We start from the raw sequence: 14231 nt of genomic DNA on the forward strand, positions 1-14231 counted from the left end.
AGTAGTTCTAACCCCAGACTTGGCAACTGTGTGAGTGTGTGTTTGTGTGTGTGTGTCTGTCTGTCTCTGACTGTGTAGAAAGCAATGCTTTTTAGGATACTCACGCTCCGTGCAAATCATATACTCAACTTTGGCAAGGCTTCTGATGTCACTCACCTAGAAATACACCTCTGGGAAAGTCATAGCCCAGTAATCTCTGTAGTTCGTCCTGTAACTGTGTAGTGTGCTAAAATAGTTAGGTAGGTGTTCTAACCCCAGACCTGGCAAATGTTTGTGTGTGAATCTGTGTGTGTGCGTGTCTGACTGAGTAGAGAGCAATGCTTTTTAGGCTACTCACACTCTGTACAATTCATATACTCAACTTTGTCAAGGCTGCTGATGTCACTCACCTAGAAATACACCTCTGGGAAAGTAATAGCCCAATAATCTCTGTAGCATGTCCTGTAACTGTGTACTGCTGTAGTGTGATAAAGTAGTTAAGTAGGTGCTTTAACCCCAGACCTGGCAACTGTTTGTGTGTGAATCTGTGTGTGTCTGACTGAGTAGAGAGCAATGCTTTTTAGGCTACTCACACTCTGTACAATTCATATACACAACTTTGGCAAGGCTGCTGATGTCACTCACCTAGAAATACACCTCTGGGAAAGTTATAGCCCAGTAATCTCCGTAGCATGTCCTGTAACTGAGTATTGTTGTAGTGTGATAATGTAGTTAGGTAGGTGTGCTAACCCCAGACCTGGCAACTGTGTGTTTGTGTGTGAATCTGTTTGTGTCTGACTGAGTAGATAATAATGCTTTTTAGGCTACTCACACTCTGTACAATTCATATACTCAACTATGGCAAGCCTGCTGATGTCTCTCACCTAGAAATACACCTCTGGGAAGAGCGTAGCCCAGTAATCTCTGTAGCATGTCCTGTAACTGCGTACTGCTGTAGTGTGATTTAGAACTGTGGTAGGGTTCCATCTCCACCCATGGCAGTTCTGGATGTTCTGTGTGTGTTTCAATGTCTGTGAATGGAGCAATGCATTATAGGCTACTCACTCACAGTACATTTTAAATGCCCTACTGTGGCAATCCTGCTGATGTCATTCATTGTGAAATACAACTTTGGGGGGACAGTTCATCCATAATCCCTGTGGTGTGACCTGTAACTGCTCCATGCTGTAGTGTGACATAGGCCTTGGTCAGGGTTTTTATACCCACACATGTCAGTTGTGGATGTTTTGTGTGTGTCTCACTGTCTGTGTAGGGAACAATGCATTTTAGGCTAGTCACTTGCAGTACAGTTGAAATGCCCTACTTTGGTAATCCTGCTGATGTCATTCATTGTGAAATACACCTTTGGGGAATGATTTCTGCAATAATTCCCTGTGGTGTGCCCTATAACAGCTCTATACTATAGTATGATATAGACCATGGTCAGGGGGTTCTATACCCACACATATCAGTTGGGATGTTTTGTGTGTGTCTCACTGTCTGTGTAGGGAACAATGCATTTTAGGCTAGTCACTTGCAGTACAGTTGAAATGTTCTACACTGGTAACCCTGCTGATGTCATTCATTGTGAAATACACCTTTGGGGAAGAAGTACTCCAGTAATGTCAGTGGCACATACTATAACTGTGTAGTGCTGTAGTGTAATAAACTAGTTAGGCAGGGGTTCTACTCCCAAACATGACAGGTGTGTGTTTGTTTGCAAAACTCGTATCCTGTGTAGAAGTGGCTGTGAGTGTGTGAACCCTGTGGACAATGTGGAGGGGGGTTTGCTCAGTTCTTTTATGGTGGCCCTACTATATATATCATCATGTCAACCATACAGGGATAACAGATGTAAATTAGCTGAGAGGTTGGGGAGCAAAGCCTTACCCAGACATGTGACATCAAAGCCAGCCAATCACAGTTAGCAACCCCACTATTACCCAGAACACACACACAACCTATGTGTCATACACACACACATGCCTAGGCAACAACCAATATGTGGGTAGTACACTGCATATTGGCCACTGATAGTAACTATGCAATGATAGCAGTGGACTACAGAGGGCATGTCACCCTGCCCATCTGTCCAATATGCACGTACTTGCAGACAGTGCACCTCCACCATGTTCCCAAATGGACACCTGCACCACCCATGGTGTCTTTACATGTGACTCCCAATGGACATACCATGCCTGATAACATGCCCTGTATGGAGAGATGACACTGACATCAAGGAATGCTGTTAGCATGCTATCAATGTAGGTGCAGGGTAAACCTGCTGCCCATTACCAGTTCCTGCCACAGGTGGGCAAGACTGGCACATCTGATGATAATCTGCATTCACAACATGGGCAAGACACCCCAGTACAGTTCCAAATATCACTGTACATGCATGTGAGAGGTGTGCACATCCCAGACACCATCCATGTCATGGAGTAAGGAACATATACATGGCAACTGATGCACAGCATTGGCCACAGACAACAGGCATGCAAGTGACTGGATGGGGGATTCAATACCCACGTGTGTGGGCAAATGCAGACACTACAGGCCTGAGACACAATGCAGACCATTGTCATGTGGCCTGATGCCAAGGTATACCCATCCCCTACCCTTGTACAGCCTGCTGGCACAGTTGACCACCACATACCTGTGCAGACATGCACCCATGCATGCCAGAACTGGCACCCTGTGTGTTTGTGTGTGTGTTGTATGGTGCATATGACCACATCCACACTCACTACAACCCCCCCAGGGCATACTGAAGCATGCTGTCTGATGTCTGACCTCATGATATTCTATGCCCATACGACCTCCGTATGACCCGTGTGGTGCATGTGATACCTGCACATAGATGTGTTGTAGCTATCCCACTAGTGATGAGTTGCACTCCTGGCCCTGCCAAGTGTGTCAATGTGTGTGTCCCTGTGTTGACGCTGGCAACTGTTCATGCAGAGAGGCATGTGTACGTCACCTACCGTATATCTACCATATCCCTGTTTCACATGTCACTCACCATCACATATATGCACTGAGTGCTCCACAGCAGGTAACCCATGTGGTGCATCCAATAACTGCATCAAACTGTGATAGCACTACATAGTTGTCGGGGTTTGACACCCTGTGCTGGTAGGTGTGTGACACAAACATGCTTCTGTTTTACTCTCTCACCCCTCCCTGACATGTATTTGCCTCTGTCTGCCTCCCCTACTCCCTCTCTGGTGGATTTGGAGACCCACACCCGCTTTGCTTAGGCAGCAGCAAGTGTATTTTAAGTGATGCTCATGATCAGCTGATGGCCTCTGCACGAATTGCAGCCCTCCCCTTGCTGATTGCATGTGAAACAGCTATGGTAACATTCCCATAGCCAATTGCATGGAAACACATTCCAATACCCAGGAACAACATGGTGGTGTTGGCCCTTTTCAGTCACTGTGATCAGGAACTCGATCTGTTGTTTGGCAAACAGCATCTCAGATGGATTGCGGCTTTACCTCTAACAACATACACTGTGGAAGGAGGGCAACAGACAGGAGGGGGATGTGCCTGACCTGACTACAGACTGTAAGTGCTGCTATACTGCATGTAGAGTAATGTTGGTTTCACATTGTTTGTCTGGATGTGCCTGCCGTACATATTGCAATACCTGCCATGTCAGTTCCATGTATATGAGGGATCCCCATCCTCAGGGTCATCTGCAGACTGGGCAGTGTTGTGCCTTTAGTTTCATGTGTTAGCCATGGTGCAACTATCTGTGGAATGCAGAAGGTAGTGTGAGGAATGCAGTCTGTAGATGGTGAAGGCTGTGACAGTTACTGACTTCATATCCCTCATAGGACATATGTTGCAACAAACCCTGTTACAATGGTAAATTTATGAGGTTATCACAGCAACATGTCTATACTGGCCCTGTGTATGTGCTGTCAGACATACCTCTGTCAACCATTGTACATATAGGCACAAGACAAGACGAGCGTACACTGCAAAGTCCAACAAGGTTTAATAGCTGAGTAAAACAAGCTTACAGCACTCAGTAGTCCAGTGCAGACTCCGGTAACTGACAAGCAATACAAAGTTAAAAACGATCTGGCTGCACAGAATCCAAGTCACAAAGTGTAAAGCGCTTTTATTTAGGAAACACTTCTCCTAACTTCTTCAGACAATAGTGCTCAGAAAGAAAAAACAAGTTTAAGTACTATCCTAGTGACTCATACTTGTTAATACAATTAAGCCAATTAAGCACAGTCACATAATTTAAAGGTATAATCCTAAAATACTGAAGTCAAACAGTTTGCTTTTGTTAAGTCATTAGGTAAAATGAGTGCCTTAGTTTTATAAAAAAAACAAAGTTCTGTTGTCTTGTAACGGAACATGTAGTAAATTAAATAGTATTAATTAAAATCGTAGTTAGTTCACTTTACTTATAACTAATGTTCAGGGACCTGTGGAAGTAGTAATCTTTTCATAAAAAACTGTATTGTGTAATGTTTCTTTTAACCTATAAAAGGTGGGTGTAACTTAGCAATTGTAACCTCCCTAGGGCTAATGAGCATCTATTATTTAACCATCCAACAAAAATAATGTATATACAACTGCTATCTCTTAAGGCTCTTTAATTTTAGCACACATAGAATAGAAGTCATTTCAATCAAGCCCAGTGGAAAGCATGCATTGAGTCTAAGCTGCCACAAAAGTTCCAATTTCTCCAACATAAGTGTAGACGCCTCTCCTCTACTATTCACCTCAATTGAGTCGATGGCCTTAAATTTGAAACTGTGGTTAGGGTTTTCAATGCAGTGTCTAGCTAGTGGGCTCTCCATTTTCCTTTTGTTAATATAGTAAACATGTTCGTAAATCCTCTCCTTAAACTTACGATCAGTCTTGCTACATAAAAACTAGGGCAGCACTGACATAATGCTACATAGACTAAGGTTTTGGAGTTACAGTTAAACTTCTTCTTCAGGAAATAGTCTCGCCCCCTAATAATGAATTTTGACCCTGTAGCAATGTGTCGACACTGGTTACATGCCTCACATTTAAATGCCCCTGGTGTGCCTCTAAAAGTGTTGTTACTAATTTCAGTAAGTTTTTTTAGGTTCCTTCCTTTTTTCCAGGTGACAAGCGGTTTGTGTCCCAACTTTTCTTGTATATCCCTATTGGACAGTAACAACTGCCAGTTTTTTCCCAGTATTGTGATCAGGGCTTCATAATCTAAAGAGAATGTAGTCATGAGTCTCAAACAATTTTGCTCCCTTTGTGGTCCAATACTATTCCTAACTACAGGGTTACTCAGTTCTATCTCTACTGAGATGTTGGTTTCCAAAGTGTGAGCTGCTGTCCATCCTTGTGAGAGGATGGGTCTGAAGTAGCCAGAGGCCCTTTTACTACTCACCTCCCTTATAAGGTCAGCAATCAACTCAATGGGGTACCCCCTCTTGAGGAACATGGACTTCAAGAGTTCACATTCCTCAAAGAAGTGGTCATCCTCCATAGTCATCCTGGCCGCTCGTACCAGTTGGCCCTTCACTACACTCCTCTTCTGGTGCAGCGGGTGAAAACTAGTGTAATGTAAGAATGAGTTAGAGTAAGTACTCTTTCGGAAAATCCTTGCTAGATATTTTTTCTGGGCTCTATCTTTAGACAGTTCAACATCCAAGAAGTTCATAGAATCTATGTGGAAGTTACTAGTAAACCTGAGAAAGGTGGTGGACCTATTAAACTGCTCCAGAATTTCAGCAGCTAGTTCAACACCCCCTTTAATAATCATAAAAATGTCTAAAAAGCATGTGTAATAATAAATAAACTCATTCAGTCCAGGGTTATCAAAAATGGTGTCTTTTTCCCATTTGGCCATGACTAAATTGGAAAAACTAGCTCCACAAGGGGAGCCCATAGCTACACCAGTCTGCTGTCTGAAAAATTATTTTTCAAAGGTAATATAGTTATTGGACAGTGTTATACCTAGCAATTCCTCCACCAATCTCAGTTCTGAATGTTCTGCCCCTTTAAGTCTCATATGGTCAATAACCCAGTCTGTTCCCAAGGTTTGTGGGATCACCGTGTATAGATTGCAAACTTCCACTGTTAAAAAACGAAAGTGCTCATTATAAGCGAAAGAGTTAATACTCATCAAAAATATCTAAGAGTCTTTGCAAATCTGAGGTTCCAGGGCCACAAATCTCTTCAGAATGTCATCTATCACCTTAGCACAAGAATATGTGATTGATTGTCGAGCGTCCACTAAGGGCCGCATAGGTGGATCTCCTTGATTCTTGTGGATTTTTGGACGTTTTTAGTAAACCTTTGTACATATGTCATGCATGAAGTGGTGCATATGTGCTGTACACCATAAATAATGTCATCATATCTGATAACAAGCCGGTCATATTTCAGATTGCTACACATGTTATGTACAGCAGGGGTTGTATTTCATGACATCACCTGGACATTCTGTGGATGATTGTACAGTACTGAGGTCTGTGTAGTGATGGTGAATTTTGGCAGTGTGTGTATTGTTAATATGTACTTTAGCCTGTGTATGGACTGTGGTAGATGTCATTGTTCTAGCTCCCCTTCTATCTGATGTTACATGCTGCCCCACTGTATGGTACTGTTTTGCCATACATGTTTGTAGGGCCATACACACATAGCCGGCCTTAGGCATAGGCCAACTAGGCGGCTGCCTAGGGCGGCACTCTAGTAGGGGTGCTTTTCAAGTACTTATTTGGTGTAGGTAGACCAGGATGGGGGCACCAGGTGATGTGGTGGGGGCACAGTGGAGCCCTTTTGCCTAGGGCACCAGTTGACCTAAGGCCGCTCCTGCATACACACACATGTCCCATACCACAGACAGCCATCAGACCAAACTGGGTAGCAGCCCAGTATATGTAGGGACATTCTGTGAGTGGCACATATGAGGATGGTGTAGAACTGATTGTCCATGTACTGTAATATTATGCTAGCTTACCATATGTGGCTGTGGCTGTGTTCACATAGGTTGTGGTTATGCACTGTCACACAGGTGTATCTCACCCTGTGCTGTGACATGGTTGTTGAGCCTGCTATATATGCAGGTACATGCGCATTCCCCCATACAGCGCATTGTTACATGCCTAGCAGCTTAGTGTACTTACCCAGTGAGATGTCATGTCCAGATACTTGCCAGATGTAATGCTGCCGGGTCTTCCTTAAAAACCATGTATGTCAGACAGAGCAGTGGGATGCTGTACAGATGTATGTCAATATCTAGTGGGTAGTATGTGTCCATGGCACCCCTGTACTAGCAGTCATTATGTGTCAGGCCAGACAATAGTGTGTGAATCCAAAACCGATGGTGGCAAATGTATACCAGTCATTATGTGTTATACCCATCTACATGGCTGTCTACATCCATATTGTCAGGCTTGGTACACATGTTGTGCACTAAGGGATTATGTGTATACCTCTGGACTGTACAGGGTGTGTCCAGAATTCCACATATATTGGCCAATATCTCTGCGTGCCCTTATGCACTCCAGAGGCCACAGTATGTAACAGTGGTATATGGGCCTGTAGTATTGAATCTTGGTAGGGAGCACCATAAATGACCTAGGCTGTTACAAAATGTGGGGTTATCAGGGGTGAGCTGCCACAAGGTATCTTGATGTACAGTACCGGATACGTCAGCTATATTGATATTACTCACATTACTTGGGCTACTGCAAGCCTACTGCCCCCTGCCATACAGACTGTTCTGTTTGTCAGTGTGCTCATGATGGTGACAGGTATGCCTTGTTATGTACCAGTTACAACCCATTTTACCACAAAATGTCTTTATCTCCTACTGAGTTTGTAAAGAGTGTATAGAGGCTGCTAAACGACACACTTGCAGTACATACTGTTGATTGTTTGGTATCCTGTGGCACAGTCTGTCTCCACTATTGTACAATATGAATCACTTGGCCTGGACAGCAACAGTTGTGTACCTTTCCAGACTACTGTATTAGTGTAACTGTTTCACAGTTGCAGTACTCTGTTTATATGGTTATCAGCATCTGAACAACTATATGACATGGCATCTAGAACTGTTATAGTACACAATTAATGGATTCCCATTTCTGCAAGCCTGTGTGTGGTGTCATTCCTATGACCTTTCTATGGGTATATGCTGCAGGCAACAACTGACATTTGTATGGGTACATATTTCTGCATGTGTATGTGTAGTCACATGTATGTATATATATATATATATATATATATATATATATATATATGTATATATATATATATATATATATATATATATGTATATCTGTATCTGCATGTCTGTGTCTGTGTATCTTTATCCTGGGGATGTTGATGGCTTTCACATATTAATTGTCCTATGGGAGGCAGACTGCATTTGGTAGTGTATTGCAAGGCGCATGTGGTTGGGTGTGGGGGGGATGCCTATTTGTACATCACGTATAGTGTGTAATGCCTCTCAACCCCATCAACGGTGCATGTGGACATATGTGCATTTGTTAATCTGCCATTGCTATCTACAGATGCATGGCCATATATACCTATACAGATATATATATCTGCTAACATACATATATATATATATATATAAAACTATGTCCGTATATACCTACATAGATATAAATCTGCGTACACATATGTAACATGCTGTATATATGTAGACATATAGAGGTAGACACATATATGTATCAAACTAGCTATATGCATGTATATATGTGCATATATAGTGATATATATATGTATATAGAGTTAGAAGAACAAATTATATATATATATATATATATATATATATATATATATATATATATATATATACATACACACATATATAGATATGTTGTATCTGTTCAGATTTTAATATGGTTACACACACAGACATCTAGGTGTTAGTATACATTCTCTGTACTGTCACATGGCATGACTGGATGATATGTTTCTGCCAACATTGACTTTCTGGGTATATGTCATGTCTTAGTGGTACATGAATAAACTTCCAAAAACACAAATTCCATGGACTGCACCAAGCTGCTTTAATGAAGAGCTAAAAGGCTCCAAAATACTAAGCGCTTTCATCATCAACTGATGGCATCTTCAGAGTAAAAGGAGCTCATAATCACATTGTTTAAATACAAAGTTCCACATGCACATTAACCAGTCAAATTTCTTACTTAATTTACAATCCCAATGAACATTCTGTTGTAACGTTCAAATAAACCATAAAACATGCATGCAAAACTTGCTTAAAAGCATGTATTAAAACATATATTTTCCTATATATATATATATATATATATATATATATATATATATACACACATATTTCTCATAAGCATTAGCTTTTAACATACACATTGTACACATATTTGTTGAAACCTTATTTAAATTGTTGCAAGCCTTGTCCCCCAATGAATCAAAGCAAAATGACTTCAAATAATCATAGCCCTTTGTTTCAAAATGGGCTTAATGGAAATGTGGTCGTTGAATCCACGGTAGGTTGTTGCGTCTAATATCACCTGCCATTTTAATTCTAAAGGCTCAACTCTGACATTGTCATCATCACCTCTCTCACTTGTCATTACCCTGTCAATTACAAAAAATATGAACTTTTTAAAATTGACACAATTCTTGGAATGTAAATACAATGTGCTGTGATTATCCTTGTTTTTAATGGCCCTCTGATGTTCTTCTATCCTTTCCCTTAATCTACGTATAGTTTTCCCTATGTAGAACCCTGCACATGTTGTACAAGTCACAAGATAAACCACTTTCTTAGAGTTGCAACTACATTTGCCTGGGCATGAAATAATTCTATTGTACCCCCTCAGAGCCACATAGGGTCCATCATTAATATATCTACAGTACATGCAAGACCCACATTTGTACATTTGTGAACTTGTAAATCTATTTTGTGGCTTCTCAAATAAATTCTTTATATTTAAGCCTCTTGAAAAAATTACTTTTGATGTTTGACCTAATTATTTTTGCATATCCATGTTAAATGCCAAGTCCCAAGACTTCCCAATAATCTCCATAATATTAGGTGTCTGGAAATTGTATTTCAAGACAAGGGCTCTTGAATTGAACATCTTAGAATGAGAAGGTTATATTCTTTCCATTGCATCAGTAGTCCCACATTTTTCTACCAGGATGGGTTTGAATGATGTCCACCTTCTTTTCATCACCTCTTTTTTAACTGTGATAATTTCATTGGATATCCTCTATCTAAAAGCATTCCTATTAGTTTGTACATCTCACTATGATAAATCTCATCATTACTTACAAGACGTGACAATTGAACCATCTGCCCTTTAATCACACTTTTATGTTGGTGTAATGGATGGCAACTTGAAAAATGCAAAAGTGAATTACTATATGTCTCCTTTCTATGAATATTACTTTCCAAACCTTCACTTGTCTTCGTAAGCTTCTTGTTTTATTGTCCCAATTATATGTAAAAGAAAGAAATGGGGTGGTAGAATTGAGATATTCAACAAAATTCCTAGCTTCATCTTCATTTCCCCTCCAAAGAATCAGTATATCATCTAAAAACCGATTGTATAATACAATATGTTCAAAAAAAGGGGTAGGGAACAAAAATGTTTCTTCCCAATGTAGAAGTACCAAATTAGCAAAAATGGGGGCACATTTGGCCCCCATTGCCACCTGTGATATTTGATGGTAAATTTCTCCCTCAAATATCATGTAGTTGTTTTTGAGCACAAGTTCCATAAAGTTAACTACATTGTTCAACATTACAGTGGTCAAATGTTTACTTCTCAAAAGGCTTTCCCAAATTTGTTTAGCAAGCCTTGTGTATTCCTATCTACATACGCAGCCAATGGCTCAGTTTTAATATGGCTCAAACAATATGACTCAAGCAATGGGCAAAAGTATAACAACTTGGACAATGTTTATGATAGTAATGATGAACATGATTCTGGGGAATGCAATGATGAGCAGTTTGGTTTTTTAGAAACATCTCTGGGTCCAAGGAGATCAGAACGCCTGAGAAACAAAATAGGTTCATAGGTTCATAGGTTCATACTAGGCTATCTGCCCGAGGGCATTTATAAGCCTAGCCCATAGTTTTGTGGCTTACGCCACCCCTCTTGTATGGGGAACTATACCCATTATTTTGCTGTGCCTCTGTCTAGCAGTGACACTGAGGTAATCCCTGGAGTATATCTGTGATCTCCCATCCATTGGTCAAGATTTCTCTTGAACAAGGCCAGCGAGGTGCTCTGCCTCACATATACCGGGATTTTGTTCCACAGCATAGGGAGTCTTTGGGTGATGAATCTATCCCTCCAGCACGTCCTATTAATAGCCGTGTCGAGGTTTAAGTCACCCGCCCTTGTGGCTCTGATGGATCTAGATTTTTTGAGGTGAAGCATATTCATCAAATCTGGGTTAGACATGGCCTTGTATGTCAGGCAAAGGTCACCTCTGAGCAAGCGGTAAGCGACTGAATAGAGCTGGAGTTCTTTCAGTCGGGCAGCATAGGACAGATTTTTGAGACCCTTTATCCTTTTGGTGAGGAACTTTTGTGGCCTCTCCAGCTGCTGCAAGTGTCGGGTCAGATACATTCTGAATAGGGCATTGTACTCAATCATTGGTCTGATGAGTGATGAGTATAGGGAGACTATGACCTCCCTTGATCTAGATGTGAATCCCTTCATGATAAGGTGGGCAATGTAGAAGGTCTTCCTAACTACTTTAGCTACATGGGTGTCGAATGACAGGCTACTGTCAACCTGGGTCCCCAGGTCCCTGATAACTTCTTCTGTGCTCAGAGGATTACCACCTATATGGTAGCTAGTAGTAACCTTGTTTTTCCCGAAGGGTATGACTATGCATTTTTTGGCATTTAACTTTAGGCCATGGCTCTGGCACCAGTCATCCGTTTCTGTGAGACCCTTCTGAAGGATATCTGTGTCAGATGTGTTTTCGACTCTGGCCAGTTTGCAGTCATCTGCAAACTTTGTCAGCCATAACCCTCCTGTGTTTGCTTGTACTTTGGAAAAGTAGATGCCAAACAAGAGTGGGCCCAGGACTGAGCCCTGTGGGACACCACTTGTGACAGGCTTTGAGTCTGACATGGCGCCAGCAACTCTGACCCTGTGGGTTCTGTCACTCAGCCAGTTTGCAACCCATCTTGTGATGTATGGGTTAACATTTAAGTTGATGAGTTTTTCAATGATACCCGAGTGGGGTATTGTGTCGAAGGCCTTCGCCAGATCGAGGTAGGCTGTATGGACTGCCTTTCCCTCATCAATGGCTTTGGTGACTGTTTCGAAAAAGTCAACCAAGTTTAAAAGGCATGATCTGCCTTTGACAAAGCCAAACTGGGTTGGATCCAAAGTCTGCAAATTCCCTATGTCTTTATTTATGGGGTGTTTCAGGGAACCCGTCGAATGGTTCCCATTACAATCAACAACAAGGGAACAACTGTTACAACATGAGAGGGCGGTGGTACAGCAACAGCAACTGGAGGCGGAGATAATTCAAGGATTGGACTTTTTGTTATAATGATGAAGCAATTGACATTATTAATAAGGATAGTAACAAGTTTTTTAGTACTTTGGAATGTAATACTGATGTTGTTGAATTTACATGTGGTGTCGAAAGGGTTGATGACAGCATTTCAATGGGTGCATTTAGTTGTAATAATGATGCAGCTGAATTTAGATGTGAAGTGAGTACGAAAGCAGGCTTCACTATTTATAATTTCAGTGCTTTGGAAATAAAACAAATGCACCATGACCTACTAGCAAAGTGGTTTACATATGTGCCTGTGTTTTGTCATAAAATTGTGGACTTGTTTACTAGCTTGAAAATATATACTAGGCAGTTGAATTTAGCTTTATATTTTAAAAGGCAAAATATACAGAGAGATTTTATTCCTTCTTTATTAACTAGGGAAAAGTACATTTATTCCACCTATTGATAAAGATGTGGCATTATTTGAGAAATTATCTGTCAATAATATACAAACATACTTAGAAAGGAATAAATCTAGGGGACAAGATAACCTCACAGAGCAGGAGAGGTTAGCATTGAAAGAATTGACCACAAATAAAGAAGTTAGAATAATGAAACCCGATAAAGGGGGTGGGGTTGTCATTATGACCCACTTTGATTATATAGCCAAAATGGAAGTTATTTTAAATGATGACAGCACATATCAGAGGGCATCTAGATGTGAGATGAATATAGCATATCAAAAAATCGATGTATTCTTAATGGACACATTGTTGGAAGGGGGGATACAAGAAAAAGATTATGGATTGTTGCTAGTTGAACACCCAATTACACCTGCAGTGTTTGGCATTCCCAAAATCCATAAAAATATGAATGACCCCCCCTTTCAGACCGATAGTGGCAGCAAGGGGGTCCAAAACTGAGCCATTGGCTGCATATGTAGATTGGAATACATAAGGCTTGCTAAATAAATTTGGGCACATATTGAAGGACTCATGGCATTGTTTACAGCGACTTAGTAATATTGATAAGGGTGACTTGAATTTGTCATTCATTACCACTGATGTGGTCAATTTATTTTCAACAATACCCCAAGAAGAGGGGTTGGAATATTTTAGGGAAAGCCTTTTGAGAAGTAAACATTTGACCACTGTAATGTTGAACAATGTAGTTAACTTTATGGAACTTGTGCTCAAAAACAACTACATGATATTTGAGGGAGAAATTTACCATCAAATATCAGGGGTGGCAATGGGGGCCAAATGTGCCCCCATTTTTGCTAATTTGGTACTTCTACATTGGGAAGAAACATTTTTGTTCCCTACCCCTTTTTTTGAACATATTGTATTATACAATCGGTTTTTAGATGATATACTGATTCTTTGGAGGGGAAATGAAGATGAAGCTAGGAATTTTGTTGAATATCTTAATTTCACCACCCCGTTTCTTTCTTTTACATATAAGTGGGACAATAAAACAATAGACTTTTTGGATATAAAGCTTATTAAGACAAGTGAAGGATTGGAAAAGAATATTCATAGAAAGGAGACATATAATAATTCACTTTTGCATTTTTCAAGTTGCATTCCATTACACCAACGTAAAAGTGTGATTAAAGGGCAGATGGTTCAATTGTCACGTCTTGTAAGTAATGATGAGATTTATCATAGTGAGATGTACAAACTAATAGGAATGCTTTTAGATAGAGGATATCCAATGAAATTATCACAGTTAAAAAAGAGGTGATGAAAAGAAGGTGGACA

The sequence above is a fragment of the Protopterus annectens genome, chromosome 5.part1, assembly GCF_019279795.1.
Source record: "Protopterus annectens isolate FY-2018-M chromosome 5.part1, PAN1.0, whole genome shotgun sequence".
NCBI lineage: Eukaryota > Metazoa > Chordata > Ceratodontiformes > Protopteridae > Protopterus > Protopterus annectens.